Below are 11,978 nucleotides of genomic sequence, written 5' to 3' on the forward strand. Positions count from 1 at the left end.
AAATTATTTTTGAATGGACTCTATGGGTGAAAGTTACACCTAGATGAAGGACCACTATACATTCAGAATTTATTGCTATTAAGATTTTTGAGTTGAGTCGTTCATGTTAATAATTATACATGAACCCTATGATTAAAGTTATAAATTTTAAAAAGCTTTTTAAATCCATCACTTGATTTTTTAAACTTAGTTTTGAGAAAAGAGTTTTCTAAAACATGGTTAGTATGACAATCGAGTATGCCATCAATGTATGAACAATATGGTATCTAGATATATCATCAATGTTCATGAAGTATGACTACCCGAGTGATCAATGATCATATTATAATATGATTTTGAAACGTTTTTGAGAAAAAGAAGAGTTGAGTTCATTTTTTTAAAAATGATATATGGAAACCAAGTATTTCCAAAAGTAAATATTTTCCAAGAGGAGAAAATTGAGATTTTCAAAAGAATTTTGAACAATTTGAGTAATATCTCTTTTTAGAGAAAGATTTTGAGTAATAAATCAAACCACAAAAAGAGTTATGTTTGTAAACATATGAGCTAGTTACATTTTGGAAGTTGTATTGAACATCGATATGGGGACGGTTTGAGTTCAAATAATTCATAGTCTCCATAAATTGTGTAGCCAACATGGATATAAAATGGCCATATTTTTTAGATGATTTCTTAATGCTTTTAGCATAGACTAGTGGATCCACTTAAGGAGTAGGTTCTATACTCCGAAAAGTATAGGATGGCCCTGACAACGTGCGGAAACATGATGTATCATCACATAACTCATAATGATGATTGTCGATTAGAGAAACTCATACAGGGATATTTTGTGTTCTTATATACACAGAGTTTACTCTGTATTTTTTATATAAAAGCATATTTTATCTCCTATCATTGCATACAAACTGAGTTACTATTGCAGTTTTCAATACATTGAGTTATTTTCTACTATTAAAAAGCTTTATATAAATTGCATCTGTATTGTTGCTTTATATCGAGTTGAGTATCTAGAGTGATACCCTAGAGTCGAGTATCTTATTATTGAGTCAAGCCTTATTTTACTATGTTGAATATCTTATGTTTGAGTTGGGTATCTTATTCTTGAGTTGAGTTTAGTTGAGTGAGTTGAGAAGAGGTAAGTATGTATCCTTTTTTATCTAGTTCAAGCTTATGTTATGCTTTATAGTTCCCCTTACATGTTCATAAATTCTACGTACTAAGCCATTTGGCTTGCATCGTTTCATAATGTAGATACATTAATTCAGGATTATTACAGGCGCTTCGTTGATACCACATGCAATTTGAGTTAGCTATTGTGAGTCTCATTGCTTCCAGAGGGTTCCACTTGTACTTTTAGTTATATAAGTTGTTAGGATGTCATGGGTATTGCTCAAAATTCCATATTTGTCAATTAGAGGCTTCATAGATAGACAATAGAGTTTGATAAGTGTCATGCCCCGAGCCTACACCCTGAGCATGACCGACACTAAATGATCATTGCTGGCCTCTAACGAACCCTTGGCCTGACTTACTTAACTCAGCGGAAGACAACTAAACTAATAACTCTCTATGAAGCATCTAAAATGACTGAGATGGTTGTTGGGACAAACCCCAAAACATCCTAATGAACTAACTAAAAAGTAATAAAAGATGTCTTCCGGAATGCAAGGAGGCTCACCAATAGACTCTGAATGCTCAAGCTGGATCAACGGTGCGCTGGATGCCAATCCTCATTGCCTGCGTCTGCATCATGATACGATGCAGATCAACTGACATCACTACATTGAATGTATGAGTATGCGAGTTGGAATGCTAAAACAACTTAAGCTTGAAAAGAGTAAGAAGAAACACTTACCTTGGGTCTTCAACTCATGAATAACATGACTCAATAGTACTGACTCATTTCAATATAAAGCAATTAAAAACAAATTCAATATAAAGAAAAGCTGTTTGAAAACATGCTGTAAATTCCTAATGTATACAAGGAATACAGTTAACTTTGAGATGTATGTGAAAATACAAATAAACTGATGTGTATATATATAAATATATTTAACCTCTGTGGGAGTTTCTCTAACCGGCAACCATCATTTAAGAGTTAGAGTGATGATACAACGTTATGAGTCACGCTGCCAGGGCCGTCCTACACCTTGCCATCGATATAGGATCTGAACTGCCTAATGGATCCACTAGTCTATGCTAAAAAGCACTAAATGAATCATCTAAAAAGTACGACCCTTTTCTACCTATGGTGGCTACTGGTTTATGGGGGCTGGCAGTTATTTGAACTCTCCCCTATATCGGCACTTAATAGTACTCTAAAAAATATCATTATATTAGATCTTATGTTTTTAAAACATACTTCCTTTTGTGACTTGAGATTAGTAGTACTCAAAACTTAGCTCAAAGACTATCTTGGAAATCTCATTTTCCTGCTTGCTTCATTTAGAAAGCTATTGCTCTAATCTGAAAGCTATTACTTTTTTCTGAAAACTAGCCCGAAGGCTCTATGAAAATCTCAGTTTCCTTTTTTTTTTTTTTTAAATGTGAAAACATTTTTATACTTTCTTGGGAATACTTAGTTTCCATATACTGCTTTGAAGAAAAGACTTCACCTTACTCTCAACTGAACTGAAACTTACATCTTAAAATGACATTAAAACGTCTTTGAAAGATTTATGAAACTTGAAATGGACTTGTTCTTCTTATCGTTACTCTTTACTTAACCTGATCTTTAAGTCTTAAAACAAGTTTAAAAGCATTTGTTAAAGATTTCTTGAAAGGAATCTAAGAACTTTCTAAACTTGACTCTAAACATTCCTTGAATTTGAAGTTATAGATTCAAGGTTGTAATTTCATGTTTCTGGAAGATTTCTATATGATTAGAAGTCATTTAGAGTAGTTAGAATCATTAGAATGTTTTAAAACACTTTATAAAGGCTTAATCAGACTGAATTTTGAAAACTGGGCAAAAAACGCCGATTCAGGCGCATCCGAGGCGCACCGCGCCAGCCCCAACTGACTAAGGCACCAAAATGGAGCACTGCAGGTGCGCCGCCCCAGGCCTTCTGGCGCAGATGGGGCGTGCCGCGCCTGCCTCCCCCCAGGTGACACCTGACGAATTTTCATATCGCTTTTCTGACCTTAAATCGTTCATTTTTTATTTCTTTTCTCAAATTTACTTAGATTTAAAGTACCGACATCATATATACAATGATATGACCCAATGAATTCAAGAACAACACTTAGATCATCAAAGGAATCCTAAATCTCAACTCATGTTCAAGAACGAAAGAAATTGAAGAAACCACATTCAAGAACATACAAAATCCAAAATTTTTTTTGGAATGAAAACGCGCTGAATCAAACATGCTTGCCATGTCAGTGAACGAACCCAACATTATGGATGACTTACATACCTTTTTAGGGATCACAACCGAAATCCACAAGTTGATTAGATGATTTTGATGAATCTCGAACGCCCATCTCCTTTCTCCTCTTTTTCTTCTTCTTTTCTCTTCTCTCAAAACCCTAACTCTTTTGGTAGAAGTGTAAACTGATCTAATTCAAGTTAGACACCTAACTTAATTACCAAAAACATATTAAATTAATAGGATTAGGAAAATACCAAACTACCCCTTCTTGTTCCAACAATCCAACTTCCAAAGGGCATAACTCACTCATATGAAGTCGAAATCGCGCAAATTTGATGGTGTTGGAAAGATCATTCTTAGAGATTACAATCATAGCTAAAACTACTCCTAAATCATCATGATCTAGGGGTTATGGTTGTTTGGAAATGACCAAAATTCACTTTTCTAACTTAGACAAATTTTCAGATTTTCTTATTCTTTCCAAAAATAAGTATTTTCAGATTTTGAACTTTTTTCTAGTTCCTTCTAGTTGCGAGGTGTTTCAAGAAGTCAGTTTCATTTATCTTATTACATGTTTTAAAGACTTGAGTTGCCTATTGTTGACTAGTTGAATATTTTATTTATCTTTAGAGTAAATCATTTGAGTTAAAGCTTTGTATTTGAGTTTCATGCATTTTATTCAGTTTTTAAGTTTTTATATGCTTGATTTAGTCTTACGCTTGTTATCAACCATGATGAGGGTTTTCTTGGTGACCAATAATGGTTCTCGAGTGGCGACCACTTCAAGATGTAAACTCAGATCATGACAAACATATCACTTTATTGATAATAAACTCAATTTCCACTCACACATACAATACGTTGGCTTTAACCCATATAAGTCCAAATTTAGTATTCATTAGCACTTATATTGCTGTTATATAGTCCTTAAACATCACATTATCATAGACAATTGATAACAGAAAAACGAAAGCTAGAAAAAGGTTGTGGTATATGCGGTGGTCGTCTTCAACTTCTGTAAGTCCCTTTTCTCTTTAGGGCATCTCTAACCCTGCACTCTATTTTACTTTTCAAATAGAGAGTTCTCTATATTTTTCAGACAACCAACTCCAACCCAATTCTCTATTTTACTATCTAAAAGAGAATCTTTTTCTCTCTCTCCTCAATATTATATTACTATTTCTATTTCATTTTATTTTCTATTTCGTCATATAAATCTTTCTTTCTTTAATAATCACCCTACATAAATTTCATGTTATATAAAATTCAATTTTTGACATTCTTTATTTAATATGAAATTATATTTTATTCTAAATTTGTAAAGAACAACTACGAATAATTGAAAAAAGAAATCGACATGCACAATCCCAATCACAACCACAACTTCTCTAAAGCATACACTACATTGCTTCCTTTATCTAATATTGTTAAATCTAAAAGATGTACTACCGGATTACTAAATTATTGTTGTGATTTTTAAAATTATTATGTTATGTATTGTATTGTTGCCTTGTATTTAAATTGTTATGTTATGTATTGTATTTTTAAGTTAAAATTTGTATCTTATCATTTAAATTTTGTGCATTCTTCATAGTAAATGTTAATAATAACATCAAATTGTATCACAAAGTGATGAATTTTTTTAAAAATATTATTAATTCGAGATGAAAGTAGTACTTATTAAATAACATATATTTTAGAATGTATATTACAATTTAAATGAATTATGAATATTGGAGATTTAATTGATAATCTTATATGAAAAATAATTTGTTGATTACAAAATAATAGCAATAATAATATAATATTCAAAAAGTGAAATAGAGAATATGAAAATTACTATTCAACTCTCCATAATTGGAGAGTAGTGTATAAAATAAAGAGTGCTTGGAGAGGGCATTCTCTATTTTACTCTACAAATATTGAGAATGGAGGGTAAAATAGAGTAGGGTTGAAGATGGTCTAAAACTATTAAACCCTGTATACTTATTTCAACACATAGAATAACTTATGGGCTTGACCCATTAATCACCAACTAAATAAATAAATTATTTAATAAATTAAATATCTCACAATTTGAAATAACTAGGAAGAAGTTAATAATTGTAAATAGTGATTTTTGAAAAGAATTGAAATCTGAAATTTTTGTTAAGTTAGGGAAAGTTGAGTTTTGGTCAACTTCAAACGTCGATATTGTAGAAAAACTCTTGGAATCATCTTTTCAGCACCGGAAAGTTTGCGCGATTTCGAGTTCGTATGAGTGAGTTATGCCCTTTGGAGGTTGGACTGTTTGAATAAGGAAAGTCCAATCCAGATTTTGGGAGGTTAGTTTGGTCTTTTGCTTACTCAACTTAATTAATTCGTTTTAGGAGTTTATTTGGGGGGAAAAAAATCAAGTTTTAGTCAGTTTAGAAAAATTGAAGATTCACGCTAGGGCTTGGAGAAAAGAGAAAAGCGGAGAAGGTAGAAGAGAAATCAAGATTCGTCAAGATCGTCGAGTTTATCTTGTGGATTTCGTCAAGGGGTGATATTTACGAGGTATGTGAGATCACATAACATTGGGTTCATTAGCAATTTTCGTCCTACAAGAGTTACACATTGATGTTCTTGAATTTTTTTCATTCTTGAACTTACATGTGATTGATGGGTTTTCTTGAGGCGTTTTATAATGTTAAGATTCTTTTCACATTAGATTATAGTGTACATGTGTTGGGTATCTGATTTTAAGAAAGAATCGAGAAAAATGATCGATTTAAATGATTTCGAATCAGAAAATGAGTTGAAAAGCTCGTCAGACATACGTACGACGCGCCTGAATAGAGCCTTAGTCGAATGGGGCTGGCGCGGCGCGCCTGGGATGCGCCTAAATCATTGTTTTCAGCTAGTTTTTGTCATTCAGTCCACTTAAATCTTTCTAAAGTGTATTAACACTGTCTATTGACTACTCTAAATGACTTCTAAATATCTAGAAATCATCCATAAATATGAATTACAACCTTGAATCCATATATCTAATTCAAGGAAAGTTAAGATCAAAGTCGAGATGTACCATTTAAGTCTAGCAGTTAAGAAACAAGTCAAAGAGAAGTTTATAAAGTTTTCAAAAGTCTTTTACAAATATTTATTTTAAAACTTATGTTTTGAGTTGAGTAAAGAATAAAGATTGAAGTCATTTCTTCAAAAGAGTATATTGGACTAAGTATTCCCAAAGAGTAAATGTTTTCACATTTAAACAAGAAAGGAAAATGAGATTTCAAAAAAGAGACTTTGAGCTAGTTTTTTTTAGTAAAGAGGAAATTTTGATTTCCAAAAGAGCCTTTGAGCTAGTTTTCAGTAAAGAGTAAATGCTTTTACAATCAAGAAAGAGAGGAAACTGAGATATCCAAGATAGACTTTGAGCTAAGTTTTGAGAAATTATCTTAAATCACAGAAAGAAGTTATATTTTTAAACATAAAGAGCTAGTATATTTTGGGAGTAGTATTGAGCACACGTATGGCGAAAAATTTAGAAAATTCCGAGCCGCCATAAACCATGTAGACACCATAGGTAGAAAAGGGTCATACTTTTTAGATGATTCCTTTAGTGCTTTTTAACATAGACTAGTGGATCCACTTAGTAGTTCAGTAACTATACCCTTGGCAAGGTATAGAATGCTCTTGCAGCGTGAGGGAAATCTCTATATCATCACAATAGCTCTTATATGATGGTTGTCGGTTAGAGAAACTCCCACAACAGTATTTTGTGTGTTTATGTATATTAGTATTTATATATACAAACAAATTTCATATTGTTTGCATACATATAGAATTATCATTTTATTTCTAAATATACAGAGTTAAAAACCATTTTTTAAAACTTTTCTGTATACTACATTTATTTACACTACTTTATATTGAAATCAGATGAGTTCATTTGAGATGCCAGTTGGTTTGCATCGTTTAAATATGCAAATGTAGGTAATCTTGAGAAGCATCCAACACTTTGTTGATCCATTGAGCACTCAGAGTTAGTTGGTAAGCCTCCTAGCTTTCTGGAGGATCCTTTTATTGCTTTCAGTATGTTAGTTTATTAGGATGTCATGCGCGTGTCCTGACATCCATATCAGTTGTTTAGAGGCTTGATAGATAGTCAGTCAGATGTTAGTTCATTTGTCATCATTTTGTTATTGACTTATGTTCAGATTTGAGTTGCCATTTTGGCTAAGCTAAATGTTTATTTTCTAAAACATTTTGAGTTTAGTTTAAGTCAGTTCATTTATTTAACATTTGACTTCTTTCCTTAATGCTTCAAGTCTTCCGCTGAGTAAGTAAGCCACCCCAAGGGTTCGCTTGGGGTCAACAATGGTTTTCGAGTGTCAGTCCCTCCTAGGGTGTAGGCTCAGGGCATGACAAACTTGGTATCAGAACACAATGTTCAAGAGTCGTAGGGAGTCTATGAAGATGTGTCTATATAGTCCTAGTTATCGGTGTGAAGCGCGCCACATCTATAATTAAGAGGCTGCCACATTTAGGAAATTCCTCATTTCTTTCATACTCACTTCATGCATTAGAGTTTATCTCTAAAAATATTTCTTTCTAAATCATGCTTACACGTAACAGATTATGAGTTGGGCTCTGTTTGAGGAGGTCTTTTTGGGGTGTTTCATTCCTTCGTGAGCTAAGAGAAGTAAAGAGATGGTTTTTGACATGAGGAGTAGAATAAACTTGTTTGTTGCTGGGTTGTCTCGTTTGTCGAGTAAGGAAAGTGAGGGAGCCATGAACAATAGATGACATGGGCATAGCAAGACTAATGATCCATGTCCAACAAGTTGAGGAGGAAAAGTTGAGGGATATAGAAGAATTTAAGAATAAGAGGGATAAGACAAAAAGAATGAGTCCGGTAGCAAAGAAATAATGTGAACTGGTTTTCTTTCTAACAGAATCAGAAAAGACCTTCTCTATCATCTGCTAGTGCACCTGAACCAAGAAACAAAGGTATTTTTAATAGTCAGAATTCTCAGAATTTCAGAGTTAGACCTATGCATTTGTTAGGTATTAAGACACAAAGGGGTACTAAGACTCCTGCACATGCTAAGTATGGTAGGAATCACTCCCAGATGTATCGTGATGGTTCAATTGGTTGCTTCAAGTGTGGCCAGAACGATAATTTTATAAGAGAGTGTCCTAAGAACAAGCAGAGTAATGGTAAAGAAGGCAATAGAGCATGTCTTCTTCAGGTGCTTCACCAGATAGAGCTGCATCCAGATGAGCTAATTTAAAGGCAGGTTGGAAGGAAAATGTCTTTATGCTATCGCTAGTCGACGAGAGCAAGAGGATTCGGTAGATGTTGTTAGTGGTATGATCCAAGTCTTTAATTTTAATGTTTTTCCGAAGAAATTTTTTGAGACCTTCAATGTTTGTACACATGTTGGTGAGTCTATTATAAAGACAGTCTATCATGATTTTACCTTTTCGTCAATCACAAAGTACCATAACTGATTTAGTCGAGTTAGACATGGTAGATTTCGATGTCATTCTCGGTATGGATCGGCATGATGCCTGTTATGACTCATTTGATTGTAGAACTGGAGTTGTCAAGTTTCATTTTTCAAATGAGCCAGTCTTAGAGTGGAAAAACAGTTCATCAGTGCCTAAGAGACGTTTCATTTCGTACCTTAAGGCAAGGAAGTTAGTTTATAAGGGGTATGTCTATTACTTAGTCCGAGTTAATGACTCTATTGTTGAAATACCTCATATACAATCAGTTCCAATAGTAAAAGAGTTTCCAGAAGTCTTTCCAAATGATCTACCTGGAGTCCCTCTCGAGAGAGAGATAAACTTCATTGTAGATGTTCACCAAGATACTCGTCCTATATCTATTTTGCCATATAGAATGACACCACCAGAGTTGAAAGAGCACAAGAGAACTTGAAAAATCTTCTAGATGAAGGTTTTATTCGACCAAGTATCTCACCTTGGGACACTCTGATCTTATTTGTGAGAAACAAAGATGGTTTCCTTAGAATGTGTATAAATTACCGTCAACTTAACAATGTTACCGTCAAGAAAAAATATCCTCTCCTAAGGATTGATGATCTTTTCGATCAACTTCAAGGTGATAATTTTTTCTCTAGGATAGACCTTAGATCAGGCTACCATCATTTAAGCGTAAGGAAATGTGATATTCCAAAGACAACTTTCAGAACCCGATATAGTCACTATGAGTTTCTGGTCATGTCGTTCGGTTTACTAATGCACCTGCAACGTTTATGGACCTTATGAATAGAGTTTTCAAACCTTATTTAGATATTTTTGTTATCGTAATCATTGATGACATACTAATCTATTCAAAGAGTGAATAAAATCGTGCTAGTCATCTCATAGTTCTTTAGACTTTGAAAGATAAAGAGTTATATATTAATTTCTCTAAATACGAGTTTTGGCTTGAGTATGTGGAATTCTTGAGGCACATAGTTTTCGATGATTGAATTAGAGTTGATGCTCTGAAAATAGAGGCAGTGCAAGATTGACCTAGACCCACATCTCTAACTGATATTAGGAGTTTCTTGGGTTTGGCTGGCTGTTACAGAAGGTTGGTAGAGGGGTTCTAACCTAATTCATCCCTTTTAACCAATTTGACTTAGAAGACAGTGAAGTTTCAATGGTCTGACGCTTGTGAACTTTATGAATTGAAAAAGAGGTTGACTATTGCTCTAGTTTTGACCTTACATGAAGGTACTCAAGGTTCTGTGGTGTATTGTGATGCATCTAGAGTTGGTTTGGGTTTTGTGTTGATGTAGAATGACAAGGCTATAAAGTATGAGTCTAGACAGTTGAAGGTTCATGAAAAGAATTATCCATCCCATAACTTATAGTTAGCTGCTATAATATTTGCTTTAAACATATGGCGTCATTATTAGTATTGTGTTCATGTTGATATTGTCACGACTGGAATCTAGACCCCAGACGAGATCGGCGTCGTTGACCTCTCAGAGGTTGCAAACAAGCCTACTTACGTCATTCTTACTTTACATAGGTTAATTTTAGCGGAAAATTTGAAATTTTTTTGATTCTTTAAACATACTTGCTAAACATTCTTAATATTTCATAATCGTTCATCATCAACCATCTAACATTTAAGAGATAAGCAACTGAGAGAAATAATTCATTAAGTATTAATTGTATAACGGCCAAAATAGCACCAATACAAAGTCTGAACCAAAACAGGAAAGAAACGCTAGTGGAACATGCTCCACTAGCTCAACTCTAAAACTACGTTAGAATGTAAAAAAGTAGCATCCTCGAAAGCATGAGGACCTACCAAACTCCGGATGAATGCTGACGTCCAGATAACTGCAACAACGAATCTGTAGCTCTACCGCCCACCTGTACCTGCACCTAAAAGTAGATTTTTGTATGGAATTAGTACACACTTGTACTAAGTATGGGTATATGCAAGCACACACCAGGGACATGCATGAGAAAGAATAGCTCTTTTCTAACGACATGATTTTTGGAAGTCAAGTCAGTGGACTTGCCAAATTGAGATTGGGAAAGTTATGCCATGAGAGTGACATGCATCATTATAATTATCGTACTACATACAACACATAACATCTTCATATAGCACATAACATATAACACATAGTTTCTTCCATATTATTCATTCATATGCCATGAGACCTTGTTATCATGGACTTGAGCTTAAGACTTTCCAAAATGAGGGCTCAACATATGGGACCTCAACTAGGGAGCCTTCTTTAGCAAACACAGAGTCTGCTTCATTCATTTATACGTACCTCATTTCAGTTCATTCATAGGCTAGTTTGAACACCAGCTATACCTAGGATGTAGTTTAAGACTTTCATCGGGTTTGCTGTGCAATGATCAGGAATAACCTAATGTCATTACCTGAATCTAGCTCACCTCTTGATTATCCTATCCTAACACCTTCAGTATCATTCATTTCTTTATATGATTCATTTGAGGCTGGCCTCATTTATTCATTGGGAACTTTAACTTTAACCGACATAGATTATGTGAGCATCATGAAATCCAATGTCTCCCCCACACCGAAAAGAGGTAAAATCACCGGCCAAAGTGACTCAATAACATTCTAGCGTATATGGGAATTTAACCCCGCCAGATCCTTATATTGGCAGTATAGGTTCAAAGACTAGGAGATGTATGGAGACCCATACCCGGCAAGCTGGACAGTCTCATCTCATTAGAGTTACGTGAACCTTCGCCCTTCCCGAAAGAAGGCATCACCGCTCATAGCTAGCCTATTGGTGCTCAGTATAAAGTTCCATTACATTCAACTCATACATCATGGAAGCTGGCTTCTAGTATGAGGACATCATAGCTCATTAGATGATTTCTCATCTCATCATTAGTATTAAGTGTTTTAAACCCAATTTTTTCATTAGAGTGTTCATAGAGACTTATCTCTTCATTATCTTACACTCTCTGTAACGACCTGTTTAGACGATTCGAGCAGTAAGATTATTTTGATAAAAACTGACTGGGTCGACGGACCACGCGACGGACCGTCATGGTCACGACGGCCCGTGATGGATTCCGTCGTCCCATACTTGTGAATTTTCTTCTGCTACTTTTCTCATT

This window comes from Solanum pennellii, chromosome 7, assembly GCF_001406875.1.
Source record: "Solanum pennellii chromosome 7, SPENNV200".
Classification (NCBI taxonomy): Eukaryota; Viridiplantae; Streptophyta; class Magnoliopsida; order Solanales; family Solanaceae; genus Solanum; species Solanum pennellii.